Source organism: Ictidomys tridecemlineatus, chromosome 2 (genome assembly GCF_052094955.1).
Source record: "Ictidomys tridecemlineatus isolate mIctTri1 chromosome 2, mIctTri1.hap1, whole genome shotgun sequence".
In the NCBI taxonomy this organism is placed as follows: domain Eukaryota; kingdom Metazoa; phylum Chordata; class Mammalia; order Rodentia; family Sciuridae; genus Ictidomys; species Ictidomys tridecemlineatus.
Genome location: NC_135478.1, coordinates 142,893,453 through 142,912,041, shown reverse-complemented (window position 1 = coordinate 142,912,041; position 18,589 = coordinate 142,893,453). Strand labels below are relative to the sequence as shown.

The 18,589-nt window shown below is 44.2% G+C and overlaps 1 long non-coding RNA gene across 1 annotated transcript; it reads right to left on the bottom strand.

Moving 5' to 3' along the window:
* Window positions 1–7,905: 7,905 nt before the first annotated feature.
* Window positions 7,906–8,512, bottom strand: LOC144375355 (uncharacterized). Its single transcript, XR_013435060.1, has 2 exons — window positions 8,113–8,512; window positions 7,906–8,053 (listed from the first exon to the last, which is right to left on the bottom strand). It is a non-coding gene; the product is annotated as an uncharacterized LOC144375355 (long non-coding RNA).
* Window positions 8,513–18,589: the final 10,077 nt, after the last annotated feature.

Below are 18,589 nucleotides of genomic sequence, written 5' to 3'. Positions count from 1 at the left end.
TGAGACCTTGTCTTTTTTTTAAAAAAATAAAAAGATCCAGAAATACTGCTCAGGGGTTATGTACCCCTGCTTTCCATCCCTGATACCAAAATCATAAATAAGTAATCAAAAGAGCTTAGAGACATCATGTAGAGAATTGATAGAAGAGGAGACAAGAAAACATAGATTTTGCGGGGCTCAATGGAGCATGCCTGTAATACCAGCAACTAAAGAGGCTGATGCAAAAGCATCTCAAATTGGAGGCCAGCCTCAGCAACTTCACAAAACCTTGTCTCAAAAATAAAAAAAAAAACACTGTGGGACTGTGGATATATCTCATTGACAAAGCTCTGCTGGGTTGAATTCTCAGTAAAGAAAAAAAAGATGAAGAAACATGGCTATTATGCAAAGGGACATATTTTTCTGACCCTCCACCCTCTTCTTATTCCTGCTCCTGTTTCTCTAGCCATGTGATGTCTAGAACCAGAATGCTACTTCTCCATGTTGGATCACATCAACTAGAACACCACTTCTCCAAAGCAAGCCATGAAAATTTGTAAATGTGACTTTCTGCCTTCCTCCTGCCACAAGAGTCCTGGAGCGGAGGCCTGAATCTGGAGGTCCGAATGCATCAGGCATCTTACTCCCCACCGAAAACAAATGGAAAGAGTGATCGTGAAAAGCAGAAAAACAGGGGCTGGGGATATAGCTCAGTTGGTGAAGTGCTTGCTTCACATGCACAACAACACCATGGGTTCAGTCCCCAGCAACACACACACACACACACACACACACACACACACACACACACACAGAAGCAGAGCAGAAATTATTCAGTATTCCTATATGAGGAAGACAAGGTGGGGGATCCAGCATCCTCAGTCCTGTCTTCTTGAGCTGACTGACCTGAACTTCGGGATTCAGTAGTGGAAGGTGGGGCCGAGGAAGATAGCTCCTCTAGAGGGCTTGCCTCTCATGCGTGAGGTACTGGGTTCCAATCTCAGCAGCACCTAAAATATAACAAATATATTGTATCCATCTACAACTTCAAGTTGTATTCATGTGTAAAATTCTCTCTTCCAGCTCTTGAAAGAGAAAGATAGGAGGAGAGGCCTGGGGATATAGCTCAGTGGGTCGTGTGGTTGCCTTGCATGCACGAGGCCCTGGGGTCTAATCCCCAACACCACCAAAAATAAAAAATAAAACTAAAAACAGAGATTAAATAATGGAAGGAATAAAGTGGGGAAGTGGGGAATGAAGTGTGCATAGTTGAACAGTTTGGGTCCAACTGAGGTCTCGTAGACCTGGTGGTACTGGAATCCAAGGTGACTGCCTGGGAAGAAGACTCAGGAAAGGAAGCAGATGCAAAATGGAGGCTGCAATGCATCTGAAGGCACCCGCTAGGTCAACTGATATTGGTGAGTCAAGCCAAAGAAGTCTGTAAGTCTGTCCTTCTGCCTTGAAGCCCCTCAGTGCTGAGGGCCATTACCAAGTAGGAATGACGCATCGAAATTTCCTTGCCAAGCGTACCCCATGCTGCTTAGAGGACATTTGATGGGACATTGCATGCATGCTTTAATGAGGTGACCTTGCTCAAGGACCAAGGCAGATCCGGGTTTAGAGCTGATCAGGTTTGAGGAAGTAACCGGCTCCTTGAGTTTAAGGCGTTGCCAGTTTAAGATAATGGGTTTTAAGGAAGTTGGAAGTTGAAGATTATTGCTGGGATTAGGGTGTTCCTGCTGCTTGTTCCCGTTGAGTTCTCGTGAGATTAAAATGGGATTTGGAGATAGCCTCGTGGAGTAGGTGGTTTGTGCGGGAGACAGGAGAACGCGTTTGCCCCTGGACCTGCGTGGAGGTGGTGTGAGAGCTGGAATAAAGAATTGCTGTTTGAACCTACAAAGCTGTGAGTGCCTCGTGATTCTGGTGCCAAGCCGAGACATTGGCCTTGGCATTTTGGTGGCCCGTACGCGGAACGTCTGAAATTTGGAGGTGAGTAAAATCGCTCGCCCCTGAGGGAAGGCGAGAGAATGGGTGACCATTTCAAAAAACAATGTGTTCTTGTTTTATTTCATTTTTGTTTCAAGCTGCCTATCCCTAGAAATTTCTCAGGCAAACTGGGAAAAATGGTTGGCTCAAGGTTTGAAGTTTGTTAGCCCCGAGAAAGAGAAAATTGATACAGTGAATTTTTATTCAGTTTTTGTTTCATTCAGTTGTGGTTTTGTTTTGTGTTATCTTATTGGATTGCGTTATCTTTATAGAAGATTAGAAATTATTAAAAAAGAAGCCGAAAAAGTGTTAAGTAAATTGTTAGAGATTCAGACCATGGAGGAAGACATTTTAGATCAAGCAAAAGAGAAGGTCTCTCGAGCTAGTCAGAGAAAGGGAGAAAATTTAAAGGAAAAGGGGTTATTAGAAAAAAGGCCACAACAAGAGGCTGTCACTAACTCCGTTTTACCAGAGGGTGTAATTCAACCAACAGCCCCACCGATGGAGACAGCTGAGTGGCCCTCAAACCCCGTAGTTGATAGATGGGACCCTGAGACAGGACCTCAAAGATTAGCATGCCCTGTATTTGAACAGGCAGGAGGGCGGCGAATTCACCATATTTTAGAATTTAAAACAGTGAAGCAGTTAAAGGAGGCTGTAACAACCTATGGTCCTCAAGCCCCCTTCACGGTAAGCATGGTGGAGTCCATTACTAACTTGGACATGACGCCAGCAGATTGGGCTAGCATGTGTAAATCTGTGCTAAATGGAGGACAATATTTGTTATGGAAGGTTGCCAATGAGGAATTTTGCATGGAGACAGCTAGGCGAAATGCAGCAGCCGGTTACCCTCAAAGAAGTCTTGAAATGTTATTAGGAAGGGGACCTTATGAGGGTCAGCGGCAACAAATGGAATATGATCCTGCTGTATATGTACAGATTGCTGCAGACGCAGTTAGGGCATGGAAGACTTTACAAGGACATGGAGATTTACAAGGTCAGCTATCTAAGGTAATACAGAGACCTAATGAACCTTACGCTGACTTTGTAGATAGGCTTATTCAAACGGCTGCCAAAATTTTTGGTGACACAGAACAAGCAATGCCATTAATAAAACAACTGGCTTATGACCAAGCAAATCGTTGCTGCAGAGAGGTTATTAGACCATGGAGACATGAAGATTTAAACACATATATTAAATTATGTAGAGATGTTAATGAACAAGGGCAAGTCTTGGCAGCTGCAGTACAACAGGCTTTAGATGCCAGGCTAGAAACATGCTATAATTGTGACCAAACAGGACATTTTAAAAGGAGTTGCCCCATAAGAGGAGGGTTTAACAAAACTAGAAATCAAAGGAATAGAATACCAGGTATTTGCCCACGATGCCGTAGAGGGAGACATTGGGCTAATGAATGCCGTTCTCAAACCACCATAGAAGGTACTCCCTTATCAAAAAACGGACAAGGATCAGGTATTTACCCACGATATCGTGGAGAAAGGCACCAGGCTTCATTGCCAAAAAACGGACCGGGGGGCCCAATGCTCCGGGGCCCACAACCACAAATATACGGGGCAGTGGAGGAACCCAGAAACCCCATCAGGGTGGTGCCCAGGACACATTGTCCATTAAATCCCTCATCAGACAAACCCGAGGGAGCGCAGGGTTGGACATCTGCGCCTCTGCCAGAGCAGTATTAACTCCAGAGATGGGAGTTCAAATCATTCCCACAGGAGTAAAAGGACCTCTTCCCCAAGGAACAGTAGGCTTATTGTTGGGACGTAGTTCATCTACATTAAAAGGACTTATGATAAGTCCTGGGGTAATTGATCCCGATTATGTAGGTGAAATAAAAATTATAGCTAGTTCTCCAGGAGGTATATCAGTAATTTCACCTGGAGATAGAATAGCACAGTTGTTAATACTACCCAGCCTACATAATAAGTTCTCTAGTCTTAATGTAGAAAGAGGTTCCAAGGGATTAGGCTCCACAGGTGTAGATTGGGCTATGTTGTCTTTAAATTTAGATTCTCGCCCAATGTTAAAACTAAATATTCAGGGTCGTGACTTTAATGGACTGCTGGACACAGGTGCTGACCTTAGCATCATATCTCTTCAAGAATGGCCAAAACATTGGCCATTACAACAAGCCACTCAAACGCTTCGAGGCCTAGGAGTGGCGACTAATCCCCATAGAAGTGCTATGGTATTAGATTGGAAGGATCCTGAAGGATGTGAAGGAACTATACAGCCATATGTTTTGGATCACCTTCCTATTAATTTATGGGGACGAGATGTCCTAGATCAACTAGGTTTGATGTTAACAAATAACATCAATCCTAATGTGCCCACTACTAGGGCTAGACAAGGTATCAGGAAAGAAAAAAGATTAGGAAAACAAGAACAAGGTATAGCAGCGCCAATTCAAATAGATCAAGGAACAGACAGACATGGGTTGGATTTTCAGAAAGGGCCACTGAGACAATCAAAATTACTTGGAAATCAGAAAGACCAGTGTGGGTTCCTCAGTGGCCCCTGACTAAAGAAAAGATACAAGTAGCCCATGATCTGGTCAAACAACAATTAGCGGAAGGACATTTACAACCTTCCGTATCTCCCCATAATACTCCCATTTTTGTTATCAAAAAGAAATCGGGTAAATGGAGATTATTACAAGATTTAAGAGCAATTAATAATGAAATGGTCATTATGGGACCTGCTCAATCAGGGATTCCTCAATTGTCTGCTTTACCAAAAACGTGGCATGTTTTAGCTATAGACATTAAAGATTGCTTTTTTTCGATTCCAATTCATGCCGAGGATAGTCCACGTTTTGCATTTACTATCCCTGCATTAAATCATGAAGGTCCTGATGAGAGATATGAATGGAAAGTACTCCCTCAAGGAATGGCTAACAGTCCAACTATGTGTCAAATATATGTTAATAAAGCAATCCAGCCACTTAGAAATCAAAATCCTGAACTAAAAATATTTCACTATATGGATGATGTATTATTGGCACATAAAGATAAAAACATATTGCTGGAATGTTATGCCACACTTACAAACTTATTAAAAAATTATAATCTAGAGATAGGAATAGACAAAGTACAATTAAATTTTCCAATTAATTATTTAGGAGTTCTATTATCCTCAACCATGGTCCGTCCACCTAAAATTCAAATACGAGTAGATCAACTCAAATCACTTAATGACTTTCAAAAGTTGTTGGGAGATATAAATTGGATAAGGCCTTATCTAGGCATACCAACAGGAGAGTTGGGACCTTTATTTGATATTCTAAAAGGTCCATCAGATCCAAATTCACCCCGAATGTTAACTCCTAAAGCTAGAAAGGCATTAAAAATTATTGAGACATATATGGAAAATATGCATTTAGATAGAATTGATATAAGTTTGCCTTTATTATTTATTGTACTACCAACAAGAAATATTCCTACAGGAGTATTTTGGCAGGAAGGTCCATTATTGTGGATACATTTATCTTATTCTCCTAACACTATTCTTACTAGGTATCCTGAGGCTGTAGGACAATTAATACTCAAAGGTATAAGAGCAGCAAAGACAGTGTTTGGAATTTCTCCCAATAAAATTATTACTCCATATACTATGGAGCAAATTGATGAGTTAGCTAATGAATTAAATACTTGGGCAATAATCATGTGTAAATCGAATGTTTCATTTGATAATCATTTACCATCTAATCCTTTGTTGTCTTTTTGGTCTAAGCATCCTGTAGTTTTTCCTAAAATGACAAGAAAAACACCTATCATGAATGCTCCAAATATATTCACTGATGGGTCTAATAATGGTACAGCTGCAGTAGTTACCCCTGATCAAACTTTTACATTTTTAGTTCCCAAACAGTCAGCTCAAAAGGTAGAGCTTAATGCAGTTCTACAAGCTTTTGTGATGTTCAAAGATTCTGTATTTAATTTATTCTCTGATAGCCAGTATGTAGTTAATGCTATAACATCCCTTGAAGATGCTGGTAGGATTTCCCCTTCCTCTACTGTTTTCTCTTTGTTTTCCACTATACAAAGTCTAATCTGGGATAGAAAAGATCCATTCTTCATAGGACATATCAGGGCACATACAGGATTGCCTGGAGCCCTTAGTTTGGGCAATGATTTAGCAGATAAAACTACACATGATATACATATTTTTTCTACTGTAGAAGAAGCTACAAATTTTCATAAAAGGTTTCATGTTAACGCTAATACTTTACAAAAGCGTTTTAAAATAACTAAGGAACAAGCCAGGCATATAATAAAACAATGTCAAAATTGTGTGACCTTTTTACCACAAGTTAATCTTGGAGTCAATCCTAGAGGACTGATACCTAACCATATTTGGCAGATGGACGTCACACACTTGCCAGAATTTGGAAAATTAAAATATTTACATGTTACAGTTGATACTTCTTCTGGATTTTTGATGGGCTCCCTTCATGCCGGAGAAAAAACTAAAGATGTTATAGCTCATTGCTTACAAAATTTTGCCACTGTGGGTGTTCCTAAACAGTTAAAAACTGATAACGGTCCTGGTTATACGTCTAAATCTTTTAAACAATTTTGCTCATCATTTGGTATTACTCATATAACAGGAATCCCATACAATCCACAGGGACAAGGCATAGTTGAAAGAGCTCATCAAACTATTAAAACGTACCTATTAAAGCAAAAAGAGGGAATTGGAAAGGGGTATATATCCCCCAAAGATAAACTTAAAATAACTCTTTTTACTCTAAACTTTCTAAATTTGGATTCATCAGGACTTAGTGCTGCGGAAAGACATATGTATCCGAAAAATGTACATAAGCCTAAGGTACTTTGGAAAGATATTCTAACAGGACAATGGAAAGGTCCCGATCCAGTTATTGTCTGGAGTCGGGGTTCCGTTTGTGTGTTCCCACAGGGAGAACAGCAGCCGATTTGGATTCCAGAGAGGTTAACCAAAACAATTTCTACAGAAAAAGAAGATGATTTGACTGAAATCCATAACAGCTGAAATCCAGAGCTCCAGCTTGGCTATTCTTACATCTGCGACAGTGATTAACCACGGTGCCTTTTTTTTCAATATCTATTTTATTATTGCATTTTTCCCACATCGTAGTTCTATTTTATTTTTTGAGCTCATACAAACCTAGGTTAATGTTTTTCTGATCAGTTTTGTTTTTTGACTGTGTTTTATTTTTTGACTGTGGAGTTTTTAAACATTGCAATGGAGATTTTACCTAGGTAAAGCTACAAGGCCGTTATTATTGTCTTGTATGTTGTATGTTATGTGTGCCCTGTTTTGTGTTGCATGTCAGTATGTGTGTATGTCCATATTTTTATATGAGGAGCGCTCATGAAAAAATGGATCCGAATTTTTTTTTTTATTCACGTGATTTAAGTGGTTTAATCTAATTAGGTAAACAGCTGTTAATGATTGTTTTCAAGGGTGGTTAATAGATCTGTTTGCTTACTATTGTTTTTAAAGGTGATTAACAGATCTGTTTGTTTACTTTCACTTTTCCTTTTCATTATATTTAATAATTCTGTTCAGGATAATGTCTCTTTAACATCATTGCCAGAATTCCCATCTCCATCCCAGTGCCGGTGAAGACAAAGAAAACCAAACTACAGCTTCTATGATAGCTACCACAGTAAACTGTATAAACTGATGCATCAATGAATATAACTCAACAAGTAATGCTCAATCAAGGACTTGATTTACTTTGGGAGGAAATGGACATATTGATAGACTCCTCCGATTTGAACTGCCTGCAGAACTTGCCTGGACTATATATCAGTTGCATGCATTGTGAACTATCGTCTGGTGCAGCGAATTGTGGTACTGCTGGCATATTTTTGCTGATGGTGTCACCAGTGATGCAATTTCCTTGCCAGCGCACCCCATGTTAATTGTGGTAATGCTGACATCTTTGCTGATGGTGTCACCAGTGATGCAATTTTTCCAAAGGAGCCGTCAATTGGCTTGGTGTTGTGGCATTTCTGTATCTTCCTCCCTTCTACTAGTGATGGTCTAAAATTTGGGGGCCAACAGAGGTGAGGCAAGAACCTCACCCCCCCACTGGCACCAAGGTTAAATTTGGGGGCCAACAGAGGTGAGGCAAGAACCTCACCCCCCCACTGGTGCTTAGGCCTATCCACAAGCATGGCTGAATGCTGGACCGGTAGTCAGTGACGGGTTGATCTGATTGCAGTGGATTCAACCTAAGACAGGGGACTGACGCCTAGAGGTCAGTTCATCCGATGACGGGTAAGAACCATATGTTGAATTGGACAACCTACCAGGCACGGTCCTAAGCCACATTGCTTGTTGTTTAATTAATCAGAAGGGGGGAGATGCTGAGGGCCATTACCAAGTAGGAATGACGCATCGAAATTTCCTTGCCAAGCGTACCCCATGCTGCTTAGAGGACATTTGATGGGACATTGCATGCATGCTTTAATGAGGTGACCTTGCTCAAGGACCAAGGCAGATCCGGGTTTAGAGCTGATCAGGTTTGAGGAAGTAACCGGCTCCTTGAGTTTAAGGCGTTGCCAGTTTAAGATAATGGGTTTTAAGGAAGTTGGAAGTTGAAGATTATTGCTGGGATTAGGGTGTTCCTGCTGCTTGTTACCGTTGAGTTCTCGTGAGATTAAAATGGGATTTGGAGATAGCCTCGTGGAGTAGGTGGTTTGTGCGGGAGACAGGAGAACGCGTTTGCCCCTGGACCTGCGTGGAGGTGGTGTGAGAGCTGGAATAAAGAATTGCTGTTTGAACCTACAAAGCTGTGAGTGCCTCGTGATTCTGGTGCCAAGCCGAGACATTGGCCTTGGCACCTCAGAGATAGGTGAACCCTCCTATGAGAAAGAACGCCACACAAAGAAGCCAAGAAAAATATGAACAGAAAGGCCCAGCAGGGTTTTCCCCTTCAGTCTATTACTGTTAGAGCCTCCCCTTTTTGTCCAATTCCATTTCTACAAAGTTGTCTGTTCTTCACTCACCCTAAGTATTATAGTTAAAACTTCATCCCGGGGCTTCATAAACTGACTTCCAGACCACTCATGTATAATCCAATCAAGCCTTTATTGAAGCACACTGGTGGCAGCTACCAGAACATAAAGCTGTTCCCCTGATCAGCCCTAAACAATTGTATGGGGGCTCCTTATAAGCCTGAAAACTGCAAAAGGGATGTTTGGGAATCTAGCCAATGCAAGCAAGCCAGGTTACAGAAGCAGAAGTGTGCAATCTAGAGGTGGAAAGCCTAACCAATCAGTTAGCCCAGTCTCCCCAGTTACAGGAACCGAACCCCATTTCCCTAGTTAGAGCAACAATGCCCCATTAGGTAGTTCCATGTTCTTAAAAGTTTCTATAGCAAAAGGAAAAGAACATCTTGCCCCAGTCATGACTCTTCTACTTGGCATGGTTGTTTTACAGGATGCAGTCATAAAACAAAGTGGAGTTACATTTGCTTCTAGTATCACAAAGCATCAAAGATGAGTATGAGTGAGGGGGTACCCACCTGTAATAACAGTGATTTGGGAGGATGAGGCAGGAGGATCGCAAGTTCCAGGCCAGCCACAGACACTTGGGAAGGCTCTGAGCATCATAGGGAGACCCAGTCTCAGAATTAAAAAAACTTAAAAAGGGTGTGGCTCAATGGCCCACTCCTTGCCCAACATGTGTTAGGCCCCGGATTCAATGCCCAGTACCACAAAAAAGAATATAAAATAGGGCTGAGAATGTGGCTCACTGAAGAAGTGCTCCTAGGTTAATTTCCTAGTTCAAATAAATAAAAATAATGAATAAAAAGGGCTGGGGATGCAGCTCAGTGGGTAAGCACTCCTGGGTTCAATCCTTGACTGGCACAGGAGAAGAGATATTTCTGGTGCAGGGTGAGAGGAATTCAGGGAGAACAGGGGAACTCAACTCAGGACAAGGGTGGTTCTTACAATATGTGACAGAAAAGAGTTTCAGCATGAGGTAGACAGAGGCATAGACAGAGGTTTTTCAAAGGATAATGCAGATTATCTGGAGAGTGAGAAGACCTGACTTAAGCTGAGGTTCAGGGGGTGTCCTCTAATAGTTGTAGAAGGGCTTTATCAGGATCTGGTCTGGAAGCGGAACTAGGGTGAAGATGCACAACTTAGAACCAATTTTTTTCAAGCACTTGAGTCTTTTTGTCATTTTACAAGGGCATGGGCCAAGGGAATGTTGCTAAAGATTTACAACTATGCTTTCTACATCTTAATAGCTTTTCATTATTTCCTCTAAGATTTCGTATTTCTCTCTATCCTGAATCCTGATCTCAGTACAAAAAAAAAAAAAAAAAGTAAAGAAAAAGAGAGAAAAAAAGCAAACACTGGACTATTTTATGTAATGCATCATTTATTTATTTTTATTTTGCACCAGAGACTGAACCCAGAGGTGCTTAACTGCTGATCATATCACAGTCCTTGTGGTATTTTCTTTAGAGAGAGGTGTCTGATTCTTCGAAGAGAAGCCACAAGTCAGCAAGACCCTGACTCATCCTAATGCAGATGACACAATATCTTTATTTTATATATTTATTTTTATGTGGGCCTGAGGATTGAACCCAGGACATTCTAGGGGAGTTCTCTGCCACTGAGCCACCATCCCAGCCATGGAACTCACAGATTTATTAAAAATTCTTTTAATAAAAAGAAAAAGAATGGCCTGGGTTGTGGCTCAGTGTCAGAGTGCATGTCTTGCACATGTGTGATGCTGAGTTCCATCCTCAGCACTACAAGAAGAAAAAAAAGTATTGTGTCTATCTAGAACTAATATATATATATATATATATATATATATATATATATATATATATATATATATTTCAGCATTGTGACAGAGACCTGTAATCCTAGCCTACTGACAGGAGGGTGAGAAAGAAGTATTCCAAGTTCAAAACCAGACTCAGCAGCTTAGTGAGAAACTCAGATATTCAGTGACTCCCTTTGTCCCAAAATAAGGACTGTGAAAGTAGATCATCAGTAAACTGAACTGCTAACTGGGTCCAAAAACTACCCCTGGGTCCAAAAAATTAAAGTATTAAAAAAAAAAACCCCGAAATAATAGCCATCCTGTCCCAAGAATTCAAATTTACTTCACACATGATTCTCATGAAGGATATTTTACAAGTCTTCCTACTCCTGGAAGAAAGTGGGTGGGGTCATCCAAGAGGCACAGAAAATCTTTTCTTTCCTCTTTCCTGGTACTGGGGGGTGGAAATCAGGGTTACTGAACACTGAGCCACATCCCCAGGACTATTTTGTATTTTATTTAGAGACAGGGTCTCCCTGAGTTGCTTAGCATCCTGCAGTTGCTAAGGCTGGCCTTGAACTCTCAATCCTCCCGCCTCAGCCTCCAGAGCTGCTGGGATTAGAGGCCTGTCCCACCACATGGGATATTCCCAGCCCTCCTATTTTATTCTTTTTATTTTGAGAAAGACTCTTGCTAAATTGCTCTGGGTCTCACTAAATTGCTGAGCCTCACCTCTAACTTGCAATCCTCCTGCTTATCCTTCCAAATGGGATTAAAGGCAGGAGCCACCTCACCCAGCTCCACCCTAATCTTGAAGTCCTGGAGCAGAGGGTTCCTGAAGGTCACATTTTCCTGCCTGAGTTGGTGGGCCCAGGGTCCTTGGATGTCAAATGGGGGCCAGAATGACCCAGTCAGCCTCTGATCCCATGATGTTACAAGACCTGGGCATTCTTTTCCTTATTAGCCTATCCCTCTCCCTCTGTTCTTTTACCCTACACCTATAATCTCCTCACTCCCCAGCCCTGGGAGGCTGATTTTTGAGTCTCTCATTTCCATTCTTGGCCAAGAGTAAAGATTTATCTTCTTGCTGCTGGATCAGTTCTTGGTCTTGTGATGGGCTCCACAGTTCCCAAAAGGAAAAAGACCCACCCTTTAGGGCCCCAGAGTGGTCACATATTAGGCAGCAGGCTAACAAACTCATTCCTTCCTTTTCTAGACAGTACAGATTTATGATGTTTCATTTGTTTGTTCTGGAGGATTGAACCAGGGGCAAACCACCATTGTGTTCCCTTCTCAGCCATTTGTATTTTTGATTTTGAGATAGGGTGTCACTAAATTGCCCAAGCCTTCTATGTATTTGCCATCTTCCAGGTTTAGCCTTGAAAATCAAAAGGATCACAGGCATTGACCACCATGTTCATTTTGACCTTTTCCTAATTTTATTTTTTGGCTGTGCTGGAGATCCCATTCAGGGCTTCATACAGAAATGCAGAAAAACAGTCATATGCGGTTTGGCCAGATGTTCAACATGTTCATCTTGAATCCAGAATGCTGTTGGGCCTCCAAAAAGGCAAAAGCCCTCACAATTCTATTATTTATCCTATTAAAGAATAGTCCATTTTTATTCATTTCATGCTCACCAACCCCAACCCCCATCCCGGCCCCGACCCAGATTGAACCCAGGATGGCTCTACCATTGAGCTAGGTCCCCAGGGCTTTTTAAAAAAAAGAATCAATTTTGAAATTAGTGAGGTGGTCCATGCATAGGATCCCACAATTCAGGAGGCTGAGGTGGGAGGATCCCATGTTCAAGAACAACCTCTGCAGTTTAGGGAGACCCTGGGCCAAAATGAAAAATAAAAATGTTTGAGGATATAGCTAAGTGATCGAAAGGCCCTGGGTTCAGTCCCTAGTACTGCCCCAAAAGGATGATAATCAAATAAAAATAGCAATTTTTCAAAAACCAAACCCAATTAACCCAAAGGCTGAATGTTTTGTAGGACATGCAGATGCTAATTCACAACAAAGGGGGGGTGCTGTGTGGCTAGGGAAGGACAGGGTAGTTTGGATCAGACAGAGGGGAGTGAAAAGAGGGGAGAGGTTAAGGATAGGAAGAGTTGCAGAGTGATTCAGACATTACCCTATGTGCATATAGGACTGATGTAATGCTACATCACAGACGACCAGAAGAATGAGAAGTCATCGACCGTTTATGTATGACGTGTCCAAATGCAGTCTACTGTCATGTATGACAGTAGAACAGAGAACAAAATAAAATAAAAACTGTTTTTTGGAGACATGTTCTCCCTACATTTCTCACACTGGTGTGGAGGCTGAGACCCTTCTTCCTCAGTCTCCCGATTCCTGGATTGATGGGTCTGTCCCACAGACCCTGAGCCCACCCGTGCATTTTCACCTGCTCCCCAACTGTATGGGTATTATTGATGGGAGTGTGAGGACACCGTCTACCCCTTAAGTAGACCTGACAGCAATGGTGTGTGCCTGACCTAATGATGACCAAAGTCTTAGGTTGAGAAAAACCTGTGTATCCAGAGAATGGAGATTAAAAATTGGGGAATGGGCAGTATGCTGTTTTAGGGTAACTGAGGTCCATAAAGCGGGGAAACATTAAAGAGGGAAATTCGTAAGTCACTCGTAAAGTGCGTGGTTAGCGAGCCCAGGACTCTGGGTCTCATCCCTGCATGTACATTGCAAAAATAATTTTTTTCAAAAGGGAAATGTAGCTTCATTCTTTCTGTGAAGCTGGGCCCAACACGGTCCCTGGGCCTATCAAAGGGATGTAAAACTCTTACCTTCCAACGAACCACACACAACCTACAAAGAGAGAGGTTTAGGGAGGAGAACATAGGATCACTTTCCAGGAAAGATGGAAAGGAGGAGCACTAAAGGGCAGGTTGTGGCCCACAATGCAAAGCTGTGTGTGGGCGGGGCTCCATGCAGGCGTGGAGCGCCTATAAGAGCAGAGGGACCCGAGCTGGAGCTGTACACTTCACTAGAGCCACTGGAGGCTACTGGAGTCCTAGGCAGTGTCTGGTGAGTGGAATACTTTGGCAGGGTGGAGGTGCTCTGGACAGCCTTGGCCTTGCAAGCTGTGAGGAGGAGGGTTGAGGAGGGGAAGAGGTTGCTGGGCTCCCGGGTTAACTCCCTGGGACAAGGAAAGGGTGCAGGGGAGAGTGAAGGTTACCTCACAGGTTGAGGGCCAGGGTGCCAAGGTTGGGCTTGCCTGGGGGCCCTGGTGTGTATTCCCGAAAGCAGGGCCTAGGGGTGATCCCTGGCTGCTTGTTGCATTCTGAACACTGCCATCACTCAGGCATGATTTGGAGCTGCTATCCGTGCCATCGCTCCCACTGGCCACAGGCCATTCTTTGAGCTCCAGTATGTTTTCCACTGAGATTGAACTCAGGGGCACTCGGGCCACTGAGCCACATCCCCAGCCCTGTTGTATTTTCTTTTCCACACAGGTCTCACTGATTTGCTCAGCGCCTGGCTTTTGCTGAGGCTGGTTTTGCACTTATAATCCTCCTGCCTCAGCCACTAGAGCCACTGAGAAGACTGGAGTGTGCTGAACCAAGCCCAGCTACTTTTTCATTTTGGGCTACAGGGATTCAACCCAGGGGTGCACAACCGCTGAGGCACACCCCTGGTCTAGTTTCTTTTTTATTCATGTTTTGATTCTGGGATAAGGTGTCTCCCTGTTTGAGTTGCTTCCTAATTTAGCTGCCATCCGCCTCTCCAGCTGCTGGGATTAAAGGCGAGTGCCACTGTGGCCAAAGCTCCCAAGGGTCTTTAATGCCATGGTTTGGGCGGCCTGATAATGGTGATGCATTTGCTAGATAGCAGGCAGGCTGTACGAGAGAACAGGACCACCCAGGCCTGGCTCCCAGCGCTTCCCTAGACTACTGTTTGCTGGGAATGGTACCCGGAATTGCCAGGGACTCGGGAACCTTAGGCAATAGCTCTGGCACTGAGCTACGTCCTGAACTCCAGGCCTTGGCTTCTGGAAGTGACATGCATCCCAATGACTCCTGGCTTTGCCACAGTTTTACAATACTGATTGCGGCCATCCAGCTTTGAAGACCCATGCTTCAGCCTTGAAAGTGAACTCCATACCGATGACCATTTCAAGCTGTTGTATAAGATATAGTCTTGCCAAGTTGCTGAGGCTGGTCTTGTACTTGCCATTCTTCTGCCTCAGACTCGTGAGTTGCTGTGGGGTCACAGGCCCAAGCTACCACTCTGCTGCCTGCCCTTTGTTAAATGGCACCACCTGCAAAATTTAGGCCCAGGAAGTCTTTAGAGGGTACACAAGGAAGATTTTTTTTTTCTCCTTTTTTGAGGATAATGGGGATGTAACACAGGGTCATGTATCAGAGAACTGTATACCCAGCTCGTATAGAACTTTGGCACCAGGGGTTGAACCCAGGGGCGCATAACTACTATTTATATTTTTAAGACAGGGTCTGCCTAAGTTTGGGGCCTTGCTAATTGGCTGAGGCTGGTTTCAAACTTGTGCTCCTGCTCCCTCAGGCTCTTGAGCTGCTGGGATGATAGGCGTGTGCAACTGTGCCTGGCCTATGTCCGCATTTAGGTATTTTTTACTCTTGTCAGGAATAGTTGGGTTTTTGAAGTATCTGAGTATGGGGGGATTTGGGGTGACTTTCTTATCAACTATTTAAGACTTTTTTATGTTTCGAGGGGACTTTATATGCGGTGCTGAGAATCAAACCCAGTACTTCACACATGTGCCAAGCAAACGCCCTACCACTGGGTTACAATCCCAGCCCTCATGTGAAGTTTGACAAAGCTTTTGTCCTAGTCTACCCCGTCCTCTGTCTCTGTGAATGGTCAAGTGAATACACTGAGTGTATTATGTTTTCCTTTGAGGGCCAGAGAGATTCCTTATATCCCTGTGATTGAGGATGCTACCTTTCATCTGTGTGTTTTTCATTCATTTGCCAATGGATGTGGCCGGATGTGAGGAGGCACTTGTCTGTAAGGCCACCTCCTAAGGAGGCTGAGGGAGGAGAATTCTTCCTTGAAGGCCAGCTGGGTAGATAGACTTTCACTCAACAGGAAGTGAAAAGGGCCAGTGGGGGAGTGTCACTCAGTGACATAGTGCTTTCAGAAGGTCAGTGAAGCTTGGGGATCATTTCCTAGCATCAGAAGATGAGTCAGTGAAGGAAATGGTTTCTCTTGAATTCCTTCTCAGATGATAATCTTCTGGAACATTTGAAGCCATAGTTATCATTCCTGGGTTTCTGAGAGCTCCGCTGTGCTTTGTTCAACCTTGTATTTTTCCCCAGTTCTCTTTTAGATGGTTTTATTGTCTGTTTTCCCTGTAGCTCCCATGGCATCTCTAGTTGTTTGTATCAGCGGTTTGTTTGCATGGAGCCCTTTCCTGGCTCCTCCTGTACAGTTTCAATAGTATACAGATTACTTGCTTTGTCATACCAGGAATTGAACTCAGGGCTACTTGAATACCGAATCACATCCCCAGCCCTTTTTTGTGTGTGTTTTGTTTAGTGATAGTGCAAGAAAGTCTCTGCAGCAGTGATCCAAATGGATGTTAGGGCGACCGAGAAGAAGCCTCTGTTGGGAAGTGTGGTCTCTGGTCCGGGTTCGAAGACTAAAGCATATGATTTTAAAGAGCGGCTGGAGTACCTCAAGTCACAGTTACTCATGGAGGACCATCTGGGAACGAAGGACTTGATGTGGAGTCCCAGGTCTGTGGATTCCTACCACCGTGAGGGGGCTAAGCCCAAAGCCCGCAAACCACTCCAGCAGAGTTCCACCTGGAGTGGGAAGCCACGTCCCAGAGGACAGGTGGCTTTTGATCAAAGAGGGAGCGCTGAGGTCCGAGGAGCTGAAGCGAAAAAGCGGGATCCGAGCCGTCCTAAGAAGACGCGTGCCTTTGAGTGTATGTACTGGGTACCTGACTGTGACTCAGACACACTGTCCGAGTACCTGGAGAACAGGGAGGAGATCGTGGTTGTGGAGGTGAGCTCTTCCGAGAGTGCCTGTTCCGCTCCTGGGCCTCAGGCTGGGTCCCCCAGGATCAAGTCCCAGCAGTGTGACTGCAGCGCCCCTGAGGACGCCTCTGCAGAGGGCAGCTCCCTGACTGTGGGGTCCCCGAGGAGAAAAAAGGCCTCAGGAGAAGAGGAGAGGAGGAAGTTCAGGAGAGACGGAGAGGTGGTCCTGGAGGCTGACTTCGGGGAGGCCAGTGATCACCTAACAAGCAGCCCAAAGCTCCGGAAGGGTGCGCAGAGCAGGGAGAAGGAAGCCTTTGCTCTCTCTCCAAACCGCAGGGCCATCTGTGTGTTGAAGGGAGACCCCGATTACGACATCGCACTGGAGGATTTGGAGGACAGCCAGGATGAATGGATCTATGAGGTGGAAGGCCTCTTCCAAGAAGTGCACGCCGAGGACCGTCTGATTTACATGAAGGGCAGAATTTTTAAAGAGATTGGGACAGCAGAACCCTGGAGGTCTGAGGTCCCTCACCCGCCCCTTCTGCTCTTGAGCGGTGGAGGAAAGACAGGTGAGTTGAAGCCGCCCAAGCTCCCTAGGCTGAAGACAGAGGAGGGCTGTGAGACCCTTGATGTCGGGTGCCAGAAGGCACCCATCGAGGGCAGCCCACCTGGAGGGATCACGGTGCCAGAGGGGCTCTGGCTTCCCCATCTCGGGAGGGGGTCAGTGGTCCTGTGGGCGGAGAGTCATTGTGACTTTGACCAGTGTCCCTGTTGAAGGCAGCCTTGGCCCACCCTGCAGAGAGCTGGCAGGGCGAAAGGCTTCCCTTGATTGAGCTTTGGCATTGATTATGTTTCCCCCACTCCCAAGCCTTGGCCCTGAGTGTGGGGGGGAGGGGGTTTGAGGTCACTTGACTGAAAGGCCCTTCCTGCCCCGCAGTGGTCTTAAAGGGCCTACTAATAAGGGAGCCCTGACAAGATTTCAGAATGAAGACCTTTAGCTTTATCCCAACAGGGATACTAGAGATCTGTTCCGAGGCTTGTGAGACTATGTCTCTTCCGTGGATTTCAGGTATTGTTTTGCTTCTCGTTCTTTCCTAGGCTGACCTCCTCCAAAGAGATTGTACTGGATTGGCGACTCCACAGGAAAGAAGACCTTCCCCGGTAACGACTCCAGCCGACCCACAAACAAGTTAGGAAGAATGGGAAGTCTTAAAAACGGAATAAATGAGATTGAATAAATATTGGATTGCTGAATGTGATTAAGCTTTTCCTCTTCTCACCACCCAAAGTGGCTGAGTCACAAATATCAAAACGACACCTGCCATTAAGTTCTCTTTAAACATTTTTTTTCCCCTAGTTGTAGATGTGCACACTGTCTTTTCCCCCCTCGGGTTCTTAATTAATTTTTTTTTACGTGGTGTCGAGGGTCTATCCCAGCACCTCACACATGAGAGTCAAGCACTGAGCTACAACCTCAGCGGCGCCAAGTTTGGATATTTATTTGTCCCATGGTATTGGCAGGGGAGTGTTTTCAGGGTGCCTCGTGGCTACTATAACACATGGTATTCTCAGGTTTTTTGGAATCATGTCTTTTCACGTGGCCCATGCACATGTTCCCTATACTTTCAATCACTCGGATGACTTATACCCAATACGACGTAAATGCCATCTAAATAGACAACTATTCCGAGGATAGTGATAAGAATAAAGGGTGTCTTCACTACAGATTTTCTGATTGATACTGGAGGTCTAACACGGGTGATTTACTACGGGGTGCATCCCCAGCTTTTTTTGGGACACAGTCTCCCCCCTAATTGCTTGGATTCCCAGTTGC